This window comes from Excalfactoria chinensis, chromosome 2 (assembly GCF_039878825.1).
Source record: "Excalfactoria chinensis isolate bCotChi1 chromosome 2, bCotChi1.hap2, whole genome shotgun sequence".
Taxonomy (NCBI): Eukaryota; Metazoa; Chordata; class Aves; order Galliformes; family Phasianidae; genus Excalfactoria; species Excalfactoria chinensis.
In genome coordinates this window covers 25,196,216-25,221,410 of record NC_092826.1, presented here as the reverse complement: position 1 = coordinate 25,221,410, position 25,195 = coordinate 25,196,216, and the positions used below count along the sequence as shown (strand labels likewise).

Below are 25,195 nucleotides of genomic sequence, written 5' to 3'. Positions count from 1 at the left end.
GCAAGCTTTTGTTCTTTGCAATTAACAGCGGCGCTGGGTGTTGTGACACATCCTCAGAGGCCTTGTTTACACCCCGAAGCCTGTGTTATCACCACGTTAGCAGCACGCTGTAGGCTGTGTGGTGTGAAGCTACACTGACCCTGTCTCATGCACGGGGGCAGCGCAAGGCCCTGGGGGCAGCTCCACGCCCTTCAGCGGCGCCTCAAGCCCAACTCGGCGCAGAGCCCAAGGCGCCGTGCGGCGAGGGAACTCTCACTGTTCTAGTGCTACTGTCAGCCACCATCCCCCTCCGAGCTGTTCCAAGGGAGGAGAGGTGGGACGTGAAGGGAAGGAGCCCACGCGTGCGGGTCCCGGAGGCTCCGACACAGCAAAGTATCGCGGCCGGAGCAACCACCTCCCTTTATCGCTCGCAGAGCTGCTGGGTGCGCCGACCCCGCGCCTCCCGGAGCCTTTTCTGGGCAAGCGATTCAACCGCAGCCACCCTTATCCGAGCCGTGCACGCTGCGCACGGACACCACCTCCGTCCCAGAGCGCGGCCCCTCCTCCCCGCGCGGAGGGGCTGATTCAGCGCGCCCGGCTCTCTCCCCGCCGCAGCGCCCGACTTGGTTCAGCCCGGGGCAGGCGCTCGCAATAAGCCCTGTCCCCTTGGAAGAGCCTCGCTTCAGCCTCTCTTTTCTCCCTCCCACCGCTGCTGCGCACTGCTCGGCTCTGGCTGGGCCCGGGCGGCGGAGGAGGCTTCCCAAGTTCCTGCTCCCTGGCCCGGGACGCGCACACGGGGCTGTCCGGCCGGCGGGGGCGCGCAGGCGAGTGCCGTGCGCGATCCGCCGATGCCGCGGTGAGATGGCATCATCCTGCGCGGCGGAGCGCGGTGCGGAGGGGTGAGCAGCCGGCGGGAGAGAAAGGAGAAGGAAAAGGTGCGTGGAGGAGGCGGCGGCAGCAGCTGGGAGGCTGCGAGCCACGGTACGGAACAAAACAGTGCCGCAGCCATTCCGCTGTGCTGTCTGGGCCGGCCTGAAGAGGAGGACGGCCGCAGCTTTCCTCTTTCCCCGAGTCTGCAGCGGGGGCCGGGGGCTGCCCTGTCACGGCACGGCGGGAGGAGGGCGATGGGCGTGGGGGGAAAATGGCGAAGGGCGCCGCGCCGAGGGCTCGCTCCGGCTTTCCGGCGTTAACCCGTCGCAACCCCGCGCCGTGCTGCAGGGCGGCGGAGGGGCATATGGCGGCTCGTGCTTTCCCCTCGGTGCTCGGCGAGCCGCGTGCTGGCAGTGTCTGTGTGAGGGGCTCCGGCCCGGCCTGCCCTCGGAGGGAGCCGCTGTCAGCCGGGCAACGGCGTTCCTTCTGTCCGAGGGCTGAGCCCTGTCGCTGTCAGCGCTCGGTTGGGATGGAAGCGGGGGCGGGGGGCGGTGTGACGGCCGGGTTCACCTTCCTGGGGTGGGACTGAGGAGGGAGACGAGGAGCAGCGCCTCTCACAGCGAGCTGCTGTCACCTTCCTGCGTGCGCGCCGGGGGAGGTCACCGCTCGGTTATATCTATGAGCCCGGCTGGGGCCTCCGCGTGTGCGTTCAGCTGGGCCGGGCTGTGTGAGTGCCAGGCCTCAGAAGACCTGTTTCTGCCACTTATTTTTCTTTGTGTTGTGGCATGAGATGTTACAGCTTGGTGTCATTGTTTGTTTACCTGGATTCTGGGGTGGTTTTTTGTTATTTTTGGAAGAAGTCATATTTGGAACGGGACCAGTTCTCAGCCAAGTTAAAGCAGGGTGATCTGCCTCTGCTTCCAGATCTGCATGTGTTTAAACTGTACATCAGAGAGAAAAGGACTGAATGCCATCTGATTTTAAGGAGAGCTCTCCAATGTTTGCATGAAACAGAAAGAGCTTTTCATATTTCTGCTGTATCTTCACATGGGACCTGTGTCATATTGAAAATTCTGCCCAGGTTGTGCAATTTTACTGTCTAGTAAGCCAGTTTTATTACTGTCACTAACCCCAGATGGCTGGGTTATTTATAAACATATGCTTGAAAGACAATATTGCTGTGGTAGTTATGTGTCTCCCCTTAATTTAGTTTAATCCTTTTTTTTTATAAGTGATTAGTGATTGGCTGTGATAATTCTTCACTAACTTGGCTTCTTTTTTATGTGTATGCCCACTGCCTTTGGTACGGTATGCCGTGTTGGCAGTGGTTTAAACTGAATTATTATTTTAACAATATTTTATTTATTTTAATAAAAGTTAAAGAAATGTCAGTAGGAAATATCTGAGGATTTTTCCTCCACTTGAGATACGTTTAGCAGTTGTAAAAGCACAGCTTATCTGGAAACTTGACAGAGGTGCTTTCAGATGGGGCAGCTAGAAAGCTGATGATGCTTGTGAAACTGTTTGGAATGCTTTTATCACTTCTTTGATGTGTGTTTTAGTCTTAAGAGTAAAGATGTGATTCCGTAAATGCATGTAGCTCAAATAAGCTTACCATTATCAGTAATATTTTTTTCAGTGATACTGTAGGATAATTCCCATAAATACATAATAATACCTGAAAACATGAAAGCTATTTTATATATCTGAGACACATTTAATCTGTCAGCATGGAACAGCTTGCTACTGAAAGGGTATACATTCATTTTGTTGGAAAGATGATTTATGTTTGTTGTTGAACATCAGTGAACAAAACATCGTGAGTTTGGATGTTCTTGTTTAAGGATTGTCAATAAAGTTAAAATAATCACCTGTCTAAAGGTGCTTCTTAAGTCTCGGGAGTATTGACAGAGCTCAGAGCCAATTTAGTTTCCTAATTTCTTGGAAGGAGGAGGAATGTCTGCTCGTTCTGTTGCTCAACCTTTTCCATTTCATGTGAAATTGAGAATTTTGGTAATTTGGAATTGCTGTGCATTTTCCTGTTTTTATTTTGTTTTTCCTCTGAGAAGAATGTACATAGGGAAGGAGATTCTCCTTTTTCCGCCTGACTCTTTTTTGTTCCCAAAATACAGAATCTGTCACACAAAGCTGGTATTGCATTCAGCTTTTTCATGCTTCAGAATCCTTACGCTGTTAAAACACTGGATTGGGAATTCAAGGAACTATTTAAAAAAGTTAATGACTTAGCCATTCACAATTAATAAATATGGCCTACTTATCCACTTAAATAAAACACTGTTAGCTTAAAACCAAAAGACTAACAAAAAAAACCAAAAACGTGTCCATCTGCTAAAATGCAGAAATTGAAGTGGCTTGGAGTGGGAATGAATTGAGTGATGGATAAATGTAGGCACCTGCATGTGTGTCATGCCTTCCTTCAATCAAAACGATTCTTACGTGACTCGTGGAAGATACTTTCAATTTGGGTAAAAATATTTCCTTTCTTTACAAAACCAGAAGAGAAGGGATAAATATGTCATTATCTTTTAAGCTAGGTTGGTACTCTGCTCACCTACTTTTGCACAGCGTAGCATTCACCTCAATTAAAAAGTGTCTTCGGAGCTCTTAACAAATTGCTTAAGACTCTAAGTCAGTAGATAAGCGGCTCCTGTGTGCCTTCTGGAATAAAAGTTTGTAAATTGGGGGCAGGGTGGCAGTGTTGTTCTGCGGTTTCTGTGGTAGTGTCAGATTAAGCAGATCATGTCATTTTTGCTGTCGTTATGAAACTTGTAAACTAGAACTGCTAAACTTCCTTTGAATTCTGAGTTACACTACAGTCACTGACATTCTTTAATTGTTTTGGTCTGTGTGCAAATACAGAGAACAAGGGCTGGTTATATCCAACGCTGTCTGTAAAAGTTTGTGTTCTTTGCATCTGTAGGCTTCTTTCTTTCTCTGTAGGTGTTAGTTCAGACTTAGGATAATGTGTTGATGTTCTCACGTAATGACCTAAAAAAAAATCATGAGTGAGGACCGTTAAACATTTCAGAGATCTCACCTGTTTTCTCAAGACATCGTTTGGCTGAAGGGGAAGTCAGCAGGAATTGATGTGATCCAGAAGCATTCTAAGGTCTTGTGGAACAACAGGGAGGGTTTTTTTGCTTTGTTTTTATTCATTCTCTCTAAGTGGAAAGTTCTAATTAGTGCTTTTGGTGTGTGATTTTTACTGTTTTTGAGGACCTGATAGCTTAACCAGGAGCATACCTGAGTTGAGCTCTGTCTTGCTTTCCTAATGCTGTGGACTCCAGGGAAGCTATGAACTGTCAGAGTGGTTGAAGTGGTGTCACAGTCATATATCACAGTCATACACCTGGGATTGTGCTGTGGTGGTTTTCTTTTGTGTCTTTTTGTTTTTTTCCCTTCCTTTTAACTTTTTAGGGAAGTTCTTGTATTACGTGTAGTTCGTGGTAGCTGCTGGACAAGTGGAATGTAGTATGAAGTAATTTCTGATTGCAGGTTTGCATGAACACATACTGCTATAGCTCTGTAACGATAGATAGGTGGCAGACAAGCTGTTTTTCATTCCCTTGCTCCTTAGTCAATTTTGAGGGTTATGTAAGTTTCTTGTGTAAAGTTAGGCTTGATAATTCAGCACTGTCATAGAATCATTTGAATTTGAAGTGACCCTTAAAGATCATGTAGTCCACCTCCCCTGCAGTGAGCAGGTACATTCACAGCTCCATCAGCTGCTCAGAGCCCTTCCAGCCTGACCTTGAACATCTCCAGGGATGGGGCACATACCACCTCTCTGGGCAACCTGTGCCAATGTCTCCCCACTCTTACTGTAAAACAAACAAACAAACTTCTCAATTACATCCATTCTAAATCTGTCTTCTTCACTTTGAAACCATTTCCCCATGTCTTGTCTCAGCATGCTCTGCTAGAGAGTCTGTCCCCTTCTTTCTTACAGTTCATGCTCTAGATACTGAGTGGTCGCTCTCAGGACTCCTCAGAGCCTTCTCTTCTCCAGGCTGAGCAGCCTGTTTTCCTAGGAGAGGTGCTCCATTCTATGGGTTATTTCTGTGGTCCTCCTCTGGGTGTGCTCCAACAGGTCTGTGTCTCTCCTGTACTGAGGACTTCTCATCTGGATGCAGTATTCCAAGTGAGGCCTCACCAGTGCAGAGAACTCATGAAAGCACTTCCAAAATCTTTCTTAAAGAAAATATGAATTCAGATTTAACTTACAAGTTTCCAGACTTGGATGCTTTATTAAGGGCTTTTGACTAGAATGAAGTCTTTAGTAAAAGCTGGAGTGAATCATGTTTAACAGAGCAGATTATCTGCTCAGGCTTCTAATTTTTATTTTGCATTTTTTATAATTTATCTTATTACTGGAATATATTAAAGATGTTTATAGAATCATAGAATCCTAAGAGTTGAAAGGGGCCTTTAAAAGTCATCTAGTCCAACTCCCCATAGTTCTACTTCAAGTGACTAGAGTCTTAACATACAGAATTGTAACTAGTTCATAACCAGAAGAACTTTTAACACCTTCACTGTTAGGGGCATTAACTTGGAATTATGTGACTATTCTGGCCAGTAAGTTTTTCTTCTCTAGTAAAAATTCAGCCTGTGAAGTCTAAAGCAGAGAATTTTTCATTGCCTGAAACCATTTCTGAATGTTCCTGACAACGCTAGCACACTCCCTTGATCTGTCTTGATATAAATGGCACAGAGTATGAAGAAACACTTGTAGCTGACATTTTCAACTGAGAATGAGGTACTGAATTGTTCTGGTTTTTTTTTTTTTTTTTTCTGTTAGAAATTCAGAGTTAACAATAATATTTTGCTCTATTTATTTGTTTCTTTTTATACTTTCAAGCTTCATCACTTCATAACCTGAAGTAGGCAGGAGAGAGCTCTTGTCTGTGCTTCTGTGATACAGGGGAAAATGTTGAAAATAAGTTTTGCACATGTTTCTGGGGCTTCTAACCATGATTTTTTTTTTTTTTTAATAAAACACGTTTTAATGGAGATTAGCAGCGGAGTCCTTTAACCAAAGAACAAACAAAATCTTTTCTTTGTTTCTCACATACTCGGCTGAAAAAGATGAGAAAGCTTTGGCTGCGTGTGTACGTCCTGTAGTAGGTGATACTTCTGTATAAGTCAAATAAATGAGCTACAGTTTTAAAACAGTGGAAAGCAAACAGGAAGTAGAATGTTACTAATCTGTAAAATTGCACAATACACTCAGGCATCAGAGCTGAAGAAAGAACACATGTCCAGTTTTGAAACACAATGCTTGTTTTTCTTGTTTTATTTTACTGCTCTTACTGACCTTGTTTTTCTGACTGGTATATTGAATTTACGTCAGTGTTCTTTAGTGTGCATGTTGACATTAAAGTATCTATGCATAAACATAACAGTCAAAAAGCAATATAAAACATAAGAGTAAAGCGAAAATGAAGAGCAAAAGGATTGCCATGTTTCCCCTTTCCCCTCAGGCTGGAAGTCTGGGAGCTCCTTTTTCTTAAATTTCAGTTCTCTTTATATCCCCTTTCCACCCCTCCCTTTTTCTTTTTTCCCTTTCCACTTCCAGTTCCTGGCTTACAGTATCTTATCAGAAAATGAGTTCTGCCTTATTTCGGGTTCTGGAAAACTTTCTGTTTAAATAGATTGTATAAAGTGTGTGTTTTGACTTCTGGATGCAAGCTACAAGGATAGGAGAAATTAAGAGCCTTGAAAATCAGGTAGAAGATCAATGTAATTCATTTGTCTTTTACAAATAAAAAGTAATAAATAAAATATCCCTATCTGCCTGTCTTCTAAGAGAAGTTTCTGACAAAACTGGTTTGCCATGATATGGTGAACGAAACTGTTTTTGCAAGGTAAATACTGGTATGGAAACCTACTTGGGCGTTTTGCTTGTAATATGACAGAAATTTTGCTTAGAATATGGTAACTCATATTCTTCTGTCAGAGAAAGGGACTTAAAAGCGAACTGGCAAAATCTGAAAGTGTTGGAATTATTTTTTGAGCAGTGGAAGTGGGAACATGTGAGGGTCATAATAAGCAAGCTTAATGATGATCAGTGCTTTCATGTTAGCATAGGAGACCCAACGTATGCTTGAAGGAGTAGGTGGAGATATCCATTAAAATGGAGTGTAAATTGAGTATGTAGTAATAGAAGCCTGACATGGTCATAGATTTCTGTATCAAAACATCTGATTAAAAATGTAAATGTTGGAAAGCGTTAGGAATATGACATACATTAGCTTGCATGCTATTTTTATATTAGTTTTATACGCTTATTTAGAAAATGCTAAATATTACTGTAGTATGGCAGCTGGCCTTGGTATTATTTGGGGATCTCCTTGCTTTAAGTCTTGTCATGTGTCATCTGTTGTACTTCTTGGTTATTTGTATTGAAGATTTGAGTAGGGTTGTCTATCAGGAAGATACAACTGGGTTGACTGGTGTATGATTCAAAATTACAGAATCATTAAGGTTGGGAAAGGCCTCTAAGGTCATCAAGTATAACAGTCCAGTTACCACCAATATTGCCCACTAAACCATGTCTCAAAGTACAGCATCTAATCATTACTTAAACACTTCCAGGGATGGTGACTTCATCAGCTTCCTTGAACAGCCTATTTCAATACCTCACCACTTTTTCTGAGAAGAAATTTTTCCTAATATTCAACTTAAACATTCTCTGATGCAACTTGAGGCCATTCCCTTTTGTCATTAGTTACCTGGGAGAAGAGGCCAACACCTAACTTTGCCACAGCCTCCTTTCAGATTGTAGTTGAGAGCTCAGTTCTCCCCTGAGCCTCCTCTTCTCCAGACCAAACAATCCCTGTTCTCTCAGCTGCTCCTGAAAGGACTCCTTTTCCAGGCTCTTTGCAGCTTCACTGCCCTCCTCTGGACATGCCCCAGGGCTTCTATGTCTTGTAGTGAGGTGCCCAAAACTGATTACAGTACTCAAGATGTGGCCTCACCACAGGGGGCAATCACTTCCCTAGTGCTGCTGCCTGATCTATATCCGATGCAGGCTGGGTGTCTGTCCTTTTTGGCTCCTGAGCATGCTGCTGACCCATGTTCAACTAAGTGTCAACCAACACCCCCACATGCTTTTCCTCAGTGCAGCTTTCTTGCCACTCTGCTCCAAGAATGTAGCACCTGCATGGGGTTGTTGTGACCAAACTGCAGTACCTGGCAACCGATGTTGTTGAACTTCATCCCATTGGCCTCAGCCCAGCAGTCCAGCCTGTCCAGATCCCTCTGAGGGGCCTTGCTACATTCAGACAGATAAACACTACCTCCTAACTTAACTTAGTGTCCTTTGCAGACTTAGTGAGGGTGCACTGAATTCTCTCATCCAGATCACCAGTCGAGATATTTAAATACAGAAATGATTGTTATATAGTCATGGAGAGCATCTGTTGCTAAATAATAGGTGTTTCAATGAAAAGATGATAGGCATTAAGTCCAGACCATTAACTAATTATGTTTAAACACTTCCTATGAGGAAGTTATTTTAGGCTGTCTGTTATTCTTGACTGCCCACTACAGGCTTTTATTTTTTTCTAGCCACCTGGGTCAACTTGCTGTCAGAAAATATTGACATACTCACCTGTGTTCAGTAAATCTATTATCTATAGCTTGCTTCAGTTTCAAACCTTGAAAGGCCATAAGAAAGTAAAATCCAAGGGAATAAATTTTAGTTTACAAAGGCATACTGTTTGGGCCTATTTTTCTGTGTGCTTGAGAATTGCGTTTCAAGCACTTTCTACCCCAACCATAGAGGAAGTAAGAATGCTTTTTTCAGGTGTTGACTGATACTGCTTCTCCTCCCAGCTTAAACGGAGGATGTTCCAAAGTTTGATATAGAAGATGTAGGAATAGAATAGAGAATAAAACAGGTAACTTAATTTGTGCAACTGGTGCAACTCTCATGCAACATCTCTAATGTTTTGTGCATTCTTTTGCTCGTTCCCGATGTGTGCCTTGTCTCAGGTCACGTATAGTAGAGCTGGAGAAGGTACAAGGAACAACAGTGATGTCTCGCTTCTATGGATGAAGACTTACAGAATGACTGAGTATTCTTAATGTTCTTCAGACTGGAAGAAAGATAATGAGTCATGGCTGATATAAACAATGGAGTGGTCAATTAGTTTCTTTTTTTTTTTTTTTCCTCCGTGCAATATATTGCAGTCTTTGAATCCTAACACTATATATTTACAATTAGAAATTTATGTCTGTATAGTTTTGTTTTTTTTGACTTGGGGAGCCATCCAGAGGAACCTGGACAGTCTGGATAAGTGGGCCCATGTAAACTCAATGAGGTTCAGCAAGGCCAAGTGCACGGTGTTGCCCTTGGATCGGGGCAATTCCAGGTGTTTATACAGACTGGGGAAAGAACTTGGGGGCCCTGGTAGACAAGAAGCTGGACATGTGCCAGCAGTGTGTGCTTGCAGCCTGGAAGGCTAACTGTATTCTGGGCTGCATTAGAAGAGGAGTGGCTAGCAGGGAGAGGTGGTTGTCCCCCTCTACTCAGCTCTTGTGAGGCCCCATCTGGAGTACTGTGTCCAGGCATGGGGCCCCCAAAATAGGAAGGATGTGGAGATCTTAGAGCGCGTCCAGAGGAGGGCCACTAAAATGATCAGAGGGCTGGAACACCTCTCCTATGAAGAAAGGTTGAGGGAATTGGGCTTGTTTAGCTTGGAGAAGAGAAGGCTCAGGGGAGTCTCAGAACAGGAGGAGGAATGGCTGTTTAGGAGGGTGGATAGTGATAGGAGGAGAGGGAATGGTTTTAAACAGAGAAGGGGGAGGTTTAGGTTCAATATTATGAGGAATTTTTTCACACAAAGGGTGGTGACACACTGGAACAGGTTTCCTATGGAGGTTGTGGATGCCGCGTCCACATTCAGGGCCAGGCTGGATGTGGCTCTGGGCAGCCTGGTCTGGTGTTTGGCGACCCTGCACATTGCAGGGGGGTTGAAACTACATGATCCTTGTGGTCCTTTTCAACCCAGGCCATTCTATGATTCCTGATTGATTGTTAGGCTTGATGTCTCTTTTGAGGGACCTACCTGGGAGTTTGACTCTGGAATCAGGGCTGGTCATAGGAGAATGTACTTAGGAACATCTTTAAGTTCTTTTACGTGGGAGCAGAATTTGCCATACCAACTAAGAAAATACACGTTTGTGGAAAAGGAGCAGTTAATGTGCAAATTCTATTACAAAGAGCCCTCAGCTTCTCAGAAAATCACTTAATACTTCAATTATTTGCATTTATGAATTGAAAAGATTTGCAGCAAAAAGGTTGTTTTGACCATGCTATGAACGTTTAGGTTATCTGGAAAAGAGGAACTGGCAGTGCTTTTCCTTTGTCACTCCCCTGCCTCTCATATCTCCCATTAAAAGTTCCCCTAAAAAGAACATGAATGGGAGGAACGATTTGGAAACTGACTTCCTTGAGTCAGATTACCTTTGCCTTTGTCTGTGGTTTATGGGCTGGTCCTGCCCAGTTCCACAACTAGTGGGGTGGAGGGATTTTGCAAAATCCACACCTCCAGAAAAGGGAAACGGGACCCCAGAATAATTAAAAACAGTGGCAACAATCTGAGGAGAAACAAACCAATTTACTAAATATGGTATCAGAATGCAAGATAACACACTATAATACAATATAATTAGAATTGAAGCTAATAAATCAAATATAGTGAGTGAGAGACTGTCCATACAGCTGAAGGACTTACACTGATACTGAAGCGATGCATGCAGTCGGGACGGGCAGTGAGGAGAGGTGAAGGAGAGGAGTGCCAAGTAAAAAAGCCCAATCAGGTGTCCTTGCCAGGAGTTCTATCTCCTCTCTGACTGCAAAGTCCCCTGGGCGATGTAGTTGCCCTCTGGTCAGGTACCCGGAACTGAAGCATTAACACTTTAACTCCCAGTGCACTACATGATGTTATGGTGAGGAATACCAATAACCAAAAATCATCAAACCATGACATTCTACCCCTTATTCTACATCGCTACATCATGCTTAATATACATAAACAAACCATAATTTTCCTGCATCACCCACTAAGTGTACCCAGGTCCCTGGGCAAAAACAGTTCCACGAAGAGTCTTACCCTTTCCAGAACCTGGATAGTCCCAAACTGCTTTACCAACATGTTCTTTACATGTACTACAGGGACCTTACTGAATTCTGTTCAGTTCATTTTGGAAGGTGTCTCGCTCAGTTTGAAGGCTGTCAAGTTTGGACTGTGGGTAGTCCCTCTCAGACCGGAAGGTGTCTTGCTCAGTTTGAAGGCTGACAAGTTTGGATTGAAAGGAATCTCTCTCAGACCGGAGGGTGTCTTGCTCAGACTGGTGGGCATCTCGCTTAGATCAGAGGGAGTCCCACTCAGATTGGAGCGCGTCTCTATTGACTAGGAAACCCTCTTGCTCAGCCCGGAGGTTCCCTGCCTTGGTTTGGAGAATCTTTCTTTGAATTTGTAGACTCTGTTTCTCGAGTAGCAGACTCTCCTTCTGGACCTGGAGATTGTCCCTCTCAGCTTGGACTCTCTCCTGGAAACTCTTCTTTTCAGCTTGGAGACTGTCTCGCTCATTTTGTATTGTCTTCTGGAGATTCTCCCTTTCAGCTCTGAGACTTTCCTGGAATCTCTCTCTGTCAGCCTGTAGATTCTGTTTCTCAGCAAGAAGACTCATTCTCTGGAACTGGAGATTCTCCCTATCAGCTCTGAGACGCTCTCTTTCAGCCTGGAGACTCTCAATTTCAGAAACTCTCTCCCTTTCTGGGATAGTATTGAATAAGGCCCGATAAGCACTAGCCAGGCCCCAAATCATTTGTGCCTCCTCAGATCTGCCTGAGCCGCAACATTTCTGTCTTAAATAATTGTTTAAGCTCTCAGGGTCTTTCAGGTGTTCAGGAGTAAAGTTCCATGACACCGAGGATGTCCATCTCTCTAAAGTCTTTCCCAAGCCACTCCACACTCCCCGCCACTCAGTATTCTCTGGTTTGGGGGAAGACTTCTTCAAAAAATGATAAATACAAATACTGAGTGAAATGATGAGTAGTACATTTAGGAAAATTGGCATTGTCATCAGATGAGCATTCAAAGAACGCATGAAGGATTCAAAGGAGAGACTGGGAGCCTGCTTAAAAATCACAGGTTCTGTAAAATTAGCAGCTCCCTCTGGAGTTGCAATCCACAGTGTATGCAGACACCAGGTACATTTTTCCATCAGTGTTTTCAATTGATTACATATACCTATAGCGCCATAGAGAAAAATGGCAAACTTATTGAAGCCCCAGTAGGTTTTGAGCAGTAAGAAAGCGAAACCAATGGTATGCAGGCCCTTGAGAAGAAGTCTTGCAAGAGAAAACATTTTTTTCTCTTTACGGAAGTCAGATATCAGTGTTCAAAGTTTACAGATATCAACAGGATATTGGCAGTCTGCCTGGACTGTCAAGGTCAAGTTTTCAGCGAACACCTGCAAAAGAGATAAACTTTCCCAATGAAGCTAATGAAACTCTCTTAGAGCAGAGAGAGAGAGATTCGTTCTAAAAAGCTAAAAAGCAGCTTTTTGCTCTAAATGCCCACATCCTCCACCATGAATGTCAATGGTTTAAGGGCTGGTCCTGCCCAGTTCCACAACTAGTGGGGTGGAAGGATTTTGTAAGATCCACGCCTCCAGAAAAGGGAAACGACCCCAGAATAATTAAAAACAGTGGCAACAATCTGAGAAGAAACAAACTAATTTACGAAATATGGTATCAGAATGCAAGATAACACACTATAATACAATATAATTAGAATTGAAACTAATAAATCAAATATAATGAGAGAGAGACTGTCCATACAGCTGAAGGCCTTACACTGATACTGAAGTGATGAATGCAGTCGGGACAGGCAGTGGCGAGGAGAGGTGAAGGAGAGGAGCGCCAAGTAGAAAAGCCCAATCAGGTGTCCTTGCCAGGAGATCTGTCTCCTCTCTGACCGCAAAGTCCCCTGGGCGATGTACTTCTTCTTCTCCTCTGGGCAGGTACCCGGAACTGAAGCATTAACACTTTAACTCCCAGTGCACTACATGATGTTATAGTGAGGAATACCAGTAACCAAAAATCATCAAACCATGACAGCCTTGCAGTGTTTGTAGTCACTAAATGGAAGTTTCCAAGGCAGTGGTGTCCTCTAGCATTAGCCAGTAATGCATGCAGGTTTTATAACATAGTTTTCTGCTCTGTATTAGGAAGTGTACTTCTGGTTATGAGAGTGTTTTTGCATTCTCGCGATCTCTGTTTGCGCTGTTGAAGTGTAAGTGAAAATTTGAAATTCTATTTTACTACAAAATTGAAGTTGTTTTCACATAGTTCACTGATTCTTTTGTAGCTTTGAGTTAAATTTGGTGTGAAATGTATTGATGTGGTTCAGTACTTACCCTTAAGAACTTGAGCTTTGGAATCTTCTGGTAGGCCTTTGTCAATTTCATGTTCTCAAACTTGTAGTTTTAGTGTGGTGACAAGCATTCTTAAAGCAGTTAAATTTTGGAATCAGGTTATCTCAGAATCACCCTGCAAAATAATTAGCAGAAGCAAGCAGCTCTGCTTTAATAACTAAGAATATTTATCACCTGAACACCTTACTAAGGGTTGTGTTGAATCCTCCAGCACTTTAAAGACTGCTTCTGAAGCTTCTGAAAAACATGGGGACAATGCTTAGCTTAGTAATATCAGGCTGTATTAGGTAAGACTGGCAGGATCTGTGCTGGGAACTGGGACGTGTGTTTTAGTGGTTGACGCTGCTGAGATGGATAGCTGAAAAGATGTTTGCATAGCACGTTATAAAAAGCAAACTGGAGAAAAGAGTGGGAACACAGAGTGAATTCTACTTACACCTTTTGGAGCTATTTTTTGAGGTAGTTGCTGAGGAGAGGTGCATCACATCGAACCTCTTACTGGCAAAAGATATGCAGAGATTCTGTCTAACATTTCAGCCTTTAACCCTGAGGCTGTTTCTCTTCTCCTCTGAATATTGACTGGTTGTCTTTCACTGACTTACCAAAACAAAGGGGGAACTGGGAAATATCTATTTTGTGAGACAATATTAATGCATTTCTTGTAGCGGATATTGCTTAATCATGGTTTCGTTATAACCTCACAAAAACAAGGGAAAAAAAGTGATGAGGGCACAACAGAAGCAACATAAAGCTCTTGATTAGTGTTATTTTATGTTTGCAATTTTTTGGTAAGTTCTACTGTGACTGCAGTGGACGTGTTTACACTAGTCATAGTTATTGTGACTAATAAGGTCATGCTGATAGGCATGAATTGTTGTGAGTGGATTTTGTAAGCTATCCTGGCACTCTTGGTATGTGCTCAGGCTGCCTGCCTATTCTGAAGCCTGTACTTCTCCATTTTCTGTATTGCTGTAACACAGAGAGCTAGATTATATATTGGAGTGCCTATGTATAACTGTGGTTAAGTTTTCATTTTGCCATGTAGGCTTTCAAAATATTTTAGGGCTATATTCTAGTATATTACTTTACTTTCCTGTTGATGCAAGTCTGATATACAGTAACTCATTAACACCAAAAGGATTCTCCATAGTGGAGGGCAACCTGGAGAATCATATCATAGAAACATAGAATGGTTTGGGTTGGAAGGCACCTTTAAGATCAGTTAGTTCCATCCCCCCTGCTAATGCGCAGTCTGTTATGTATGTGGTGCTCTGGTGGTTGTGGAGGCCATTCACTTGAACATTAAAATGGGGGTAAAAATACTCATCTTTGATTTCTTGATGTGTGTTGTAACTTCTGTTCTATTCAGAAAGCCTGGAAGCTGTTTACTCTAGTTGTCTCACCTCTGTGCATGTGGGCCTAACTGTCATACACAGAGGAGGCACTGTGATATTTTTGTCACAGCATTTTGTGGAAGAATAAGATGCATCTTCGTGATTGTGATTCACAAGCACAGTGTGCCCTAAATATCTGATCAAGTAATTTGTTCTGTGTACAATCTTTTAAACTAGGTTTCATACAATTTTTTTGTTTTGTCCTCACAGTTGTTTTATCCCTCTGCTGTTCTAGATCTTTTTACTTGTAAAAAAGCTTAGATTGAGTCAGACCCATGTCTGTGATGGCTTTTAAGTCAGGCGGTGCAGATAACTTGAGTTCATGCTGCAGTCCTTTGCTCAGCAAGCACAGGAAATATTCTTTCTCCTCTGCCTTGCTGCTGATTTTCATGAAGCTCCTGGAAACCAGGTGTATCAGAGGGCATTGCTTTGCAGTTTAATTTAACTGGATCTGGTGGTGAACAGATGCGTTTAGAGGGACGGAGGTGAAAGGAAGAGTGGGAAGAAGTGATTGGACATTATGAGTCATACATGTGATGTTTGCTTGGGAAACTAGGCTAAAAAAGGTTTCTGCCAGAGAGCTGCTAGTCTAAGACAAAACAGAACAGGCAGACGTGTGCAGTGGAATCACAGTCTGTGATTTGTTTAGACCTCTTGCATAACACTCTAAAAAGCAGGTTTTGTAAACCTCTGTACTGTATTTTATCTTAGACCTGAATATGAGGCTGGCAATGTATTGCAGTTAATGCATAGTTCCAACATAGAATCATAGAATGGTTTGAGTTGGAAGGGACCTTAAAGACCGTCTAATTTCAAGCCCCCTGCTGTGAGCAGGGGCAATCTGAAACAATGCTTTGTGAATGTACATTGAAAATTACAGAAGGTGCAATATTTTTAAGCATAGCTGGCTCTCCATGCTTTTATCTAACCGGATGTTTGAAGAAGAGTGGCAGTTTGCTTTTCAGTTCAGATCTGCATAGATCTGCTGGTAACTTGGAACTTTCCAAATAAATTGCAAATATTTTTTTTGGAAGTTGGAGCATCTCTCGAGAAGCTGTTAGCTGCCAAGAACTACAGCCTTGTCCTGCTGTCAAGGCTTTATGGACACTGAGAAGGAAACTGTCAAAGCTGAAGTTCTACTAATGTCGAAGCATTAGTTGTAAGGAAATTGGTGGCATCTCCCCAGTAATACAGTCTGTGGGCTTGGTGTAAACAGTGAATGTGTGGTATATGGGGTGAATGTTTAGTGCTAGGATCACTCTTAGTGGACTTCCACTGGAGGATTCCAGTGTTCAACATTAGAATAGAATATATCCTGCAATTACAAATGTTTTGAAACAGTTGTTCTGTCTTGTCTTCTGGATTGATTTGTTTATATAGTTACCATCTACAAGTCTGATGGAATACTGCTGCATTTATTGTATTTACTTCCTAAGTAGTAATGGCTTTGGGTTCTTGTTTTTAATTTTTCTGTATATACGCTCAAAACTCAGCAACACCCAAGGAATCAGAGAAGCCATTAAAAAGTAAATGTAGTAAAGGCATCTGCAAGAGTCGTATCTTTTTAAGTTTCTAAGTATTGTGGTAAACCCTTGAAAGTTGTTAGCTTTTTATTTTAATAACTGGTATCATTTTTATTTTATTTTTTTTTAAGTGTAGGTCTGCATGTCTGTCTGTGTTTGATTGACTGAAGTTTAAAATTAGTTCAGGTGCCACAGAACAGAACTTGTTGCTCAGCGAGGGATGAGTGCCATACTACAGTCTTGTTCCAGAAGTGCTGTGGTGGTGTGCTTTCCCTGTGTGCTGAGAATTCAAGTCAGAACTCTTAATGATCACTGAAAATCTGACTTTGTTGCCTACTGTTTAAACATTGACAAGTTACTACTGGTACTTATAATACTTCTGCAAGTGATACTTAGTAGGAAAGAATCACAGAATCATAGAATTACCCAGATTAGAAAAGACCTTGAAGATCATCAAGTCCAACCGCAGCCTAACCATAGTACCACTTAAAGCCACTCACTGCATCTTATGAGTTTCCAAGTTAATTGTTAAAATTCTCTGTTCAGTAGTTCAGTATGTCTTCTGCTTTATTTATTTATTTATTTTGCCTTTAGTTAGATCATAGATCTGTAGCTGAAATAATCTTTACATGGACTCATAAATTGGGCAATCATTCTAATGCATATTGTCACAGAAGTCAGAACTGCCATAGTCAGAAAAACATGGAGAATGTGCATGTTGTGCTTAGAGACATGTTAAGATTCCAATCATAAATGTTGTTTATTTTTTAACATACAATTTTCTCATGTGCTTCTGTGATAGATTATTAAAATATTCCTTCTCCTCCCCAAAAAATAAACCAAAAATCCCCACCCTACTCAATAGTTTAGGAGGGAAAGTAGAAGTCAAAATTACTCACAGGGTTGGAGCTGAAGGTAGTAAAGGTGAAAACAATGAAAAAATAATGCACAGTAAAAATAGTACGTGATTGAACTTAAGCAGATGAGTAAGTAGTGTGATTGGGAATTGGCAGTTTGTATTGGGGCAAAAGCAGAATATCAAAAGACAAGGAATATAACATATTCTGTGAAGAATGTGCAATATTTCGGGGTTGTACAAACAGATCTATTGAGTTAAATTGGCAGAATGTAAGCCTTTCAAAGTGAAGAAGGTAGATTAGAAAGCAAAGGTTAGAGCTGTTCGTGTAGTTTGGACCTTGCTTTCCTTGTGTATGCCAAGTAGGAGTTAATTAAAGTTAATAAAGTTAATTAGTTATATGTGAAAAGGAGGATTATAAAACAATAGAGTGCATATCTTAAAATCAGGCACTCTATTGAAAGGGATCAGGACTTATTTGAAGTATTTTGACTAAAGATATCCTTGGATGTAGTTTCTAGCTGAAGCTTCTGTTCACTGGAGGTAAATTTTCCCCCTCACATTTATTTTATTTAATAAAAGTTAGTACCTTGTCCTGTTGTCTGTATCCCTAGTCTGTCCTTCTTACTTGCCATATATATTTGGTCAGAAAGGGGAATGGAATTGATGACCTTTTAATTAGCTTGTTGTAGATCTTGACAATTCAGAGGGCTTCTTAAATGGAAAAGGATTTTTTTAATTTTAAAATGTAAAGAACAGCAAATGAATTTTTGTCACAAACATCAAGCAGGCAATTAATAGTCCTCAGATGGCCTGTTAGTATTTATAGGAGAAATCCCTTGCTGATAAGCATGGTGTTTCCATTACATCTTAGAGTAGCAAGCATGCTTCTGGAGCTCAGGGAAGTAAAACTTGGACTTTAAAACTCTGTATTTCCATAGGTGCAAGTAATGTCACAATTTTAGTTGATGACTGAAGCTATACATTTAGGGAGTGCCAGTACTTAGACTATTTTGTCCTGTAGGCAGGACAAGAGATGTAGGAATAATCTTTTACAGGCTGTTCTGCTCTGTTTAATAAAGGCTAACGTGTTTTTGTGTGTTATGCAGACTGTTCTCCGGGTCTGAAACAAAAATGTCAAACTTGGGAGTTGAATATTAAAGAACAGTTTTGAATTTAGTTAGGTATGCACTGGAGAGATACTTGAGAGTGAAAACGGTATCTGTGGAGTAGGAGTCATGGTGTTTATGGGGAAAAGTGGTATGTATGGTGGAGGAAAAACGACAAGTGATTTTTTAGGTTGTGAAACATGAGCAGGCAAGTAAAGGGAAGGGAAATTTAGAATGTGCCATAAAACTAACTGTTGAACGTGTGATTCCAGATACGTGGAGGAGCAGGCTCCATATAGGCAGTACGTTGTCATGAGGTTGTTTCAGAAAGTGTCTTGCGGGCTTCATTGGACATGAGGATTGAGAGATCAGAGGTAATAAGTCTAAGATATTTCACTGTGCAATCTTTGATTAGTCAGCCACGGTGAGAGATTTATGTGCACTGAGTACAGCTTGGAAATGGCATGTTTAGGATTCAGTAAATGATAATTCTTTTAAGATACTTGCTGTGTTTGTAGAAACACTTTAACATGTCTGCATTTATTGCTCAGAGATGCCCTTGGTGTATCAGGTACAAGGAGGATCATAGAAATTTATCAGAGGGTGAAGTTTGTGAGCAGTATTTTCAAAGCAGTTTCAAAGTTGAGTCTTTCTTGTGAGGAGAAAGTCCTCCTTTGATCTCTATTTGTGTGTAATCAGTTTCTGAGGTAAAATTTTACCGTGTGAAAAGGAAATATTTATTTATTTTTGTTTATACAGAATTACTGCTTTTCTGAAAGGAATACAGCTACATCTGTGAAGTTGTTGGGTTTTCTTAATCAGTTAGAAATAAGTTTGAGTTGCTATAACTAATTGAGGAAAATATTGCACCTTTGGTAGTCAGAGCTAAGCTGAAGGGGTCTTGGTGTTAAGAGTGTTCACTTAAATTCAATGATATTCCTGAGATCTGTGATTATTGCTACTATTGTTGATAAATGGTGGAGCAGAATCAAATCGGATTTGCATGGAATAGAAATTCTGTTTGCAGTTCTTTTTGAAGTCTGAATAGAAGAGAAAAACTTGTTTTTTAGAACAAAAAACTTGCTTCCAACTGTAGATTTTTAATGTTATTGGGGAGGAGTCGTCATTCCTATCTCCTTCTCTCCCTCCACTCCCTTTCCCGGATTCTACTCCTGGTTTTGCCACCACCTGAAACTGAAAGCAGAGGTTCTTATTGTGTGCTGTTACTGTACGGGCACTTTTGATATTGAGGAGATAAAGGTTTTGGATGAATGGTGATTTCAGGAGGCTGTAGGGATCAGAATCTCTGGTGATCCATGTGTGCTGCTTTGATCTTCAGGAGTGTGAGGTGTGGGAAGGAGAGATGTTCTTGCCCGTGGTAGAGCCTGCAATACAGCATGGCAGGTGGAGGATGTGGTAGCCTTTATTACAAAAGAGACAGCTCCATGGGTTGCGGGAAATAAAAAATTATCCACGTTTCTGGTCCTGCTTTTGGGACCTCTTTTTCTACAAGAGTAAGGAGGTTGTGCTAGCAACACTGTCCGATCCTGAAAGCAAGAGTTTGTATACGTAGAGACAGGAGAACGCAAAGGAAATGTCTGAAGGGTTGAGAACAAATTGGTATGTTTAATACTGTGATAGTTCACAGTATTATATGGATCATGATTGTATTCTGATAGCTGTTGGTAATCCTGCAGTTGGGTAGCTTATTAATCATTCTGATCAAAAACTTTTTAAGGTTTCTATTGTGTAGGATTTTATAATCAAATGTAACATTGTCTTGTTTACACTTTATAACAAGTGAAAGTAACTAATGTCAGCACTTCTACTTTCCCACGACTTTTCAAAGAGCTATTTAGTATCTAGAGATAACATTGAAGATTTTAAGCTTTAATCAGTAGGTTCAGTAGCCAAACTAGGCATTTGTTTTGAGTAACAGCAACAACAACAACTAAAAGATTTTGGGGCTGCGTTTAGCAGTAAATGCTGCCCATTGGACACCTTGTCTACTAGTAAAGTCTTGCACTTAAATATTTATAAAAGCATTTTTCTATTCATCTTCAGCAGCTATTTTTCCTTCCCAAGTAGGTTTTCTTGCAAATAAGATCAAGAAATTTCTGGTGTTTTCCTTTTGTCATTTCTGATAGTGTGGATTTCTTTAGCCTCTGGATCAGTATTATCACTTCAGTGACTTCCTACATTCTCTGTCTCCTCCCTTCCTTCATCAAGACTGGGCAACTTGTTTAGTTTAAATTTAGATTATTTCTAGTTTGGAATTTCTATGTTCACGAAAACTTTCACTTCTAATGAGTCAGAAAAGTGATGGTGTAATCACATCCTACTCCAAATTTGTCAGTCCCTCTGCTATGTGTCTTCTTTGCTTTCCCTGCTTAATTTCATAGAGTATGTGTTTATGCTTGTTCTCTTTGCTGCATCAGTGGGTTTTGGTTTTTTTTGCAAACAGTATTCTTTTAATTCAATAACCTTTATTTTTGCTTTCTTCATCTTTTACTTGGAGTCTTAATTATTGTTAGACTGCTCTGTCTTTATTCTCCCAGTAATGCCTGCCCTTGTAGAAGGCAGTCTATCACCAGTATCTTACATAATATCACTACTACTATTTTTATCGCTACTTGAAACACTTACATGACAGATTGCTTTATTTTTTTATTTTTTTATTTTTTATTTTTTTTAATGTGTATATATTTCTATGACTACTTCAGAATAGTAATTTTCCCATTAAAGGACACTTCCTGGGGGAATATGCTTTTGTTGGTACTTCTCTTCTTTGATTGCGCAGCAGCATTTGTCCTATACCCCAAATAGCCTTTAGAGGGTAATGGATGTCTCTATTTCAAATCTCTACATAAGAGTCTCCATCTTGTTTAATATAACTTGGTCAGCTTTTCTTCCTGAAGGCTTTGTTTACCTCAAAGACAGACCTGTCCAACTGTTTTTACTCTGTGTGCATCAGGCAGTGGAGTGTCTTCTTTTATTTGTTGCTTTGGATCCTGAATGAAAATTACAGATGTGATGTGAGCAGACTCTTTCTTCATAGAAATCATAGAATCATAGAATCATAGAATCATAGAATTACTCAGGTTGGAAAAGACCTTGAAGATCATCAAGTCCAACCGCAGCCTAACCAGTAGCCTATCTCTAAAAAACAACAACAAACCTCTGCTAAATCATATCCCTGATAGGGATAAGGGCTGATTCATTTAAGATGAACTTAGGTAGTTACAGATCAGAGTAATAGATAGCTGTCTAAAGCATTGTCATGTTTTGTTTTATTTTTAATCCCTGAAAAAAGAAGTTACTAGAAAAACAATTTGTAAAATTTTCTTAATCTGATTTAGAAAACTAAATTCTTTTTCCTGCCTATTGATTTTGATCAGTTCTTAATTCCTCACAAACTAAGCAAGGCTGAGGAAGTCTGCAGCTTTGGAATCTTTAAAATATGAAGTGACCAGAAGCTTCAACTGAATTCAGTCAATTCAACAGAACAGATTTTCTCTGTTCAGCAAAGCTATTTGGAATACAGAATATTACATAAGGGATTTTTCATTTATTGTTTGTAATAAAAGCAGTTTATGCACTTGCAAAAATATATTTTTAAATTTCTTTATCTAAATACTGTTTGACATTCATGCCAATGAGGTATTTTCTTTGTGATGCACTGAAAACTTGGAACTGTACCTCTGCTGTGTAAATATACCTAGGTGTACCCATATTCTCAAGTTTAAGATAGGCTTTTATTGTAAAAGGACATAGAATTTTTAGGGGCAGAAGCAAAACACCCACACACCAATGATAGAAATATAGTTGTGTACATGTCACAGAAACATGCAGCCCCACAACCAAAGCAAGCTTCACTTTGTTTTATCGCTTTGCTCTGTTGGTAGCTTTCTTGCATTCTAGTCATTTCTTCCCAGCCATTATAATCATATTTCCCTCACAGGGAAAGATAGAAAACTGTGTAGAGAATCCTCACTTCAGTGTTACCAGGGTATGGGTAAATGCATGTATGCCAAATTCAGTTTGTAGCTTAGGAGCAGGCAGAGCAAGTAATTCAGGTTAGAGCAGGCTGTATGCCTTGCAGATAAATCAGCACTTGAAACCTGAGTAGGTTAGACAATGAACAGTGTACCCTGTCTGTATGAGGACTTTGACACATTTTTTTTTTGTTGATGTTATCATTTATTTACCTTGATTTGTGCACCCTAGGTGTAGAGTTAAAAAGCAAATAAAAAATCCCACATTTTTAGAAAGCATAAAACAACAACTAGTTCATCAAAAAACCATAGCAACAAGGATAAAAACCTGTAAAAGTGATGATAATTTGGTCGGTTATGAAAGAATACTTAAGCTAATGTTTACGTTTATGATTAGAACTAGAATGCGAGCATTGGTTTCTTGAGAAGAATTTGAATTTGACTGCTACAAAATTGATTGCGTGTGTTACTCTGTAAATGACTTTGGTATCAGTGGTCTCTAAAGAGACATTTTCAAGATATTCCATTGAAATACAGAAAGAAAATTCTACAGCTTGTATGTATATTCAATCTAAAATGATGGGCCAGAAATCCCAGACCCATAGGAAGGCTGGAGCAATGAAGCTGTGACCTTGCTAGAAAAAAATGAAGTCTGGGAATAATTAAGCAAAATGTCAAGTTCTGAGCTTCCAGTACTAACAGAGGAGATAAGGACATATTTAAGACAATGTAATGCAATGTCATGAAGATGTGTAAGTGACTGGAACACTTCTCTAGTGAGGAAGGGCTGAGAAGTCTAAAACTGTTCAACCTAGAGAAGAGGAGACTAAGTGATCTCATCAATGTATATCCCTCTCTGAAGGGAGAGCACAGTGAGAATGAAACTGGGCTCTTTTCAGTGGTGCCCCTTGTTAGGACAGGAGGCCGCAGACAGAAACTGGAGGACTAACTGCTATGCTATATGAGTGCTGGAACACTGACACAGGTTGTCCAGAATCTGTGGAGTCTCTTCCTTGGAGATGTCCAAAAGCTGCCTGAATGTGAGCTTGAGCTGTAGGTGCCTGGGCACCCTTCTCTGGGCAGCCCTGTTTGGGCAGGAGTTGGACCAGATGACTCCAGAGGTCCTTGCCATCCTCAAACATTCTGTGATTCTAGATGGGGAGTGAGAGAGGGGGTGGTTGTGTGAGTGAAAAAGAAAGAAATTTAGCATCAGTAATATTTAATATATGTATTGATACTGGGAACCTCATGTGGTCTTGCCTCCTGTAGCATTGTTAGGTGTTCAGAGATAAGGGAGTGTTCTGAAACACTATGGGGCTCACAGTGGCACTTGCACTTCTTCATTCACTTTCTACGTATTGCAGTTTATGTGTGCCCAGTTAATTGAAAAGGAGGCTTGAATAGGTGGATCCAAAGACACTATGGATTTAAGATATTACTAATAATGTGAGTACAAGTAAACAACAAGAACATAGCAGAGCAGACTTTTCTCCTACTCCTAGTACGAGCTTTTTTTTGACTACATTATGAAGTAAAAATAATGGCAGCCTGATCAGATCTGATAAGTCAGCAGAAAATATCAACTTTATCAAGAAGGCTATTTGAAATATGGATGTACCTTCACAATCATCAATAATTAACCCCATCTGAAATGTATATTGTACCTTAAGATATTAGCTAACGTAGGAAGATTCAGGTAATAATATGGAACATCATAATGACTAGCAAGGCATTTAAAAACTGTGCATCTGAAATGTGAAGGTTAACAGCTACACTTTTCTCTGTGTTATGTAAAGTCTTGTGATATACAATCCAGTACTCTAGAATCTTTTACTAAATGTAATGATAAATCTTTAGATGCCTCTTCTGAGACTTCAGATAATAGCAGAAGACAAAAGTTACATACTACCAGGAAAACACATGTTCTTCCTGCTGTGGTAAAAAATGTAGATATTTCTAACATCTTAGCTTATGGTGTTTGCTGGATTCTGTTTCTGTAATGAAACATACAAGGAGCTAAGCCACTAAAGAAAAGGTGTACCAGAGAAGATATATTCATATCAGTAAATGATTTATTTAATATAAACTTTTTTTTTTTTTTTTTTTTTTAAATGGAAATAATGTGCAAATGTAATGACTGATAGAGCGTCTACTTTGTCAGAAGTTGTTTTTTTTCAGCTAGGTAAGGTTGCAGAAAAGGAGTGCACATGAAGTGGTGGAGAACGTTATTGACATGGTTAATAATATGAAAGGAAACCCTTTAAATAGCAGAGTCTGTTCAGAATTTTCAGTGACACGGGGAGTGACCATGAAAATCTTTTGTACATCGCAGAGGTTTGCTGATTAATTCATGGCAAGAGTTGTTGAACAGTGATGTATTACATTAGGTAATTGTTCACCTTTTCTGTTATGAGAAGTGGTTGTCTACTTAGCAGATGCATAGAAAAAAACAACAACAAAAGATTGTGCGGCCCTTCCAGGTAAAGGTAATTCTTTAGTAGTGAGGAAGTGGCTGCTTTATGAAAGAAACTTGTGCTACAGACTATTTGGAAAGTTGTTGTTTAGAAATGACGAGCCACGTATCACATACCACAAAAAAAAAACAAACAAACATGTCATGATCAGTGGGTGAGAGTGAAAAATTATTATCATGACTTAATGAGTGCAGCCAATGATGTTCTTCCATTTGGATGTATTCATCTTTGTGATTTCTCTTTTCCAGCTATGACAAACATTAAATCCAGGTATTAAAGTTAAACTGAATTTATAGCCAGACCTTCAAGTGACTATAGGACAAAGTGATAAACCAAGATAAAAAACAAAACAAACAAAACAAAAACCAAAAGTAAACAAACAAAAAGCCCAACCACCATGTAAGCATATTGTATCACTCTGCTCTCCCTGTGAAATGATTTTATTTTCAGTGGAAGTTTTTTATTGTACCACTAATAAATAAATAAATTAATAATAATAATACTCTTTATTTCTTCTTTAT

At 40.6% G+C, this 25,195-nt stretch overlaps 1 protein-coding gene across 3 annotated transcripts in view; it reads left to right on the top strand.

The window, feature by feature from the left end:
* The first annotated feature begins 587 nt into the window (after positions 1 to 587).
* WWP1 (WW domain containing E3 ubiquitin protein ligase 1) overlaps positions 588 to 25,195 on the top strand; it is a 61,777-nt gene continuing 37,169 nt past the window's right edge. For 2 of the 3 annotated variants that reach the window (XM_072327534.1, XM_072327531.1), the window contains exon 1: positions 588 to 914. The gene's annotated coding sequence lies outside the window, so the exon portion shown is untranslated. Of the gene's footprint in view, positions 961 to 25,195 lie in introns of all 3 variants that reach the window. The other variant, XM_072327532.1, reaches the window with a different exon arrangement.